The 2,223-nt window shown below is 45.8% G+C and overlaps 1 pseudogene; it reads right to left on the bottom strand.

Moving 5' to 3' along the window:
• Positions 1-428: 428 nt before the first annotated feature.
• LOC138095445 (cyclin-dependent kinase 4-like) lies at positions 429-1,552 on the bottom strand (annotated as a pseudogene).
• Positions 1,553-2,223: the final 671 nt, after the last annotated feature.

The raw sequence follows: 2,223 nt of genomic DNA, 5'->3' as shown, positions 1-2,223 counted from the left end.
TGCTGGACCCAGGGTAGGCCAGGCATGAGCTAAGAGGCTGGAAGAAGACTCAAGGAGCCGTGGGAACTGCAGACACGTTTATTCTCTCCCGGCTGACATAGCAGCTATAGCAGTAGACATGCTGTATTCTCTCTTCTTGTGGCTGACCCCAGACACAGCCCTGACGCAGCAGTAAGGCTGCCACTCTTTGCATGGACTTGCTGAGTTGGACATGACTGAGTGATTTTACTTTCACTTTTCACTTTCATGCATTGGAAAAGGAAATGGAAACCCACTCCAGTGTTCTTGCCTGGAGAATCCCAGGGACGGGGGATCCTGGTGGGCTGCCGTCTATGGGGTTGCTACCCATTCCAGTATTCTGGCCTGGAGAATTCTGTGGACTGTATAGTCCATGGTGTCGCAAAGAGTCGGACACGAATGAGCAACTTTCACTTGGAAAGTGTCCATTCTGTTGCCCACTCTGGGTTACCTTCAGCCTTGTGTAAATAAGAATACTGTAGGGCTCAGAATCAAGAAGGAAATGGCAACCCACTCCAGTATTCCTGCCTGGATAATCCCATGGACAGAGGAGTCTGGCAGACTACAGTCCACGGGGTTGCAAGAGTCAGACGCAGCTTAGCAACTAAAGCAGCAGGAAGCAGGGCTCAGAAGGCAGAGATTAACTTGCATGGATTAAAATTCAACAATTCCAGTTGCAGAGCAGTGCTCCAACTTCTGCATCTCAGGTACCATCAACTGCACTAGCAGGGCCCTCTAGGGGGAAAAGCAGCCTTGGAATAGAGACACATCTTGGAGCCAGTCATCCTCTGGGTACAATTTGATCAGGTCAAAGATTTTGCCTAACTAGTCAGCTTCAGAGTTTTTACAGAAGAGAAGTTTTTGATGAAACATGTCTGCAAAGGTACAGCCAACCTTCCACATGTCCACAGGTGTTGCATACGTAGACTGCAAAAGAACTTCTGGAGCAGAGTGTAACAACCACAGGTGTAGTGCCATCTGGTAGCTCTAAATTCTGGCTAGGCCAAAGTTAACCAGCTTGACAGTCCCATCTTGTCACCAGAATGTTCTCTGGCTTCCGGTCTCAGTGAACAATGCAATTAGCATGAAGGAAATCTAAGACATGAAGTTGTTCAGTCATGTGCAATTCTTTGCAACCCCATGGACTGTAGCTTACCAGGCTCCTCTACCCATGGAATTTTCCAGGCAAAAATACTGGAGGTCTCCACTGGCAAGCCTGATGAGGGTGCCTTGTCTAGATATGTCCTTAGGTCTTGATCCACATGCTCAAACTCAAGGGTCACTTTGATCTCCCAATTAGTTTGGGCTGTAGCACAGACATCAATCAGCCCAACAAGGATGGGAAGCTCAAAAGCCTCTAGTCACTGCAGTAAGGCCACCTCACAAACTATGCTGATGGCCAGGCACACTCCAGTATCTCCTCCATAGGGGATTCTTATGTTCCTGAGGGTTGCAAAGTGGCCACTGTGCAGACCACTGTCCCATAGACCCCAATACCAATCTCAGCCTCTGGCTCATATCAAGGGGTAGCCATTCTCAGACCAGAGGTGACTCTCACTCTGTGTTGGGAGCTGTGGAGGTGGCCTGTCACTGGGGCCCCGGAGCCAGTTCCTAGAGCCATACACTCAAGCCGAGGGGCAGCTGTGCACTCCAGGCCCAGTCACGACACCGGACACAGACTAGAGCTGTCCTCTTCACCTCCCCCTCACCATGTGGCCAGCTGCCAAAGAGGCACGGGAAACTGCTGGTGGGGGGATGGAGGGGCTCAATTTCATTGATTTCTGTTTTTATGATTTCTTTTCTTCTGATTATTTAGATTTAACTTACTCTTCCTAGTTTCTTAAGATTGAAACTTAGACTATTGATTTTAGATATTTCTTTTCTTATATAAACATTCAGTGCTACAAATTTCCCTCTCAGCACTGCTTTGCTCTATCCCACAAATTTTGTTAAGTTGTTTTCTTTTTCATTAGTTTAAAATAACTTTTAAAATTTCTCTTGCAATTTCTTCTCTGACCCATGTGATATTTAAGAGTATTTCATTTAATCTCTGTGCAGTTTAGGAGTTTCCAATAATTTTTCTGTTATTGATTTCTAATTTAATTTTACAATAACCTAAGAGCAGACATTGTATGATTTCTATTCATTTAAATATTTTAAGAATGTGGTCCATTTTATTGCCCAGAATGTGATCCATCTTGGTAA

This window comes from Capricornis sumatraensis, chromosome 19 (genome assembly GCF_032405125.1).
Source record: "Capricornis sumatraensis isolate serow.1 chromosome 19, serow.2, whole genome shotgun sequence".
NCBI lineage: Eukaryota > Metazoa > Chordata > Mammalia > Artiodactyla > Bovidae > Capricornis > Capricornis sumatraensis.
Note: the sequence above shows the minus strand (reverse complement) of the source record. Positions and strands in the feature narration are given on the sequence as shown.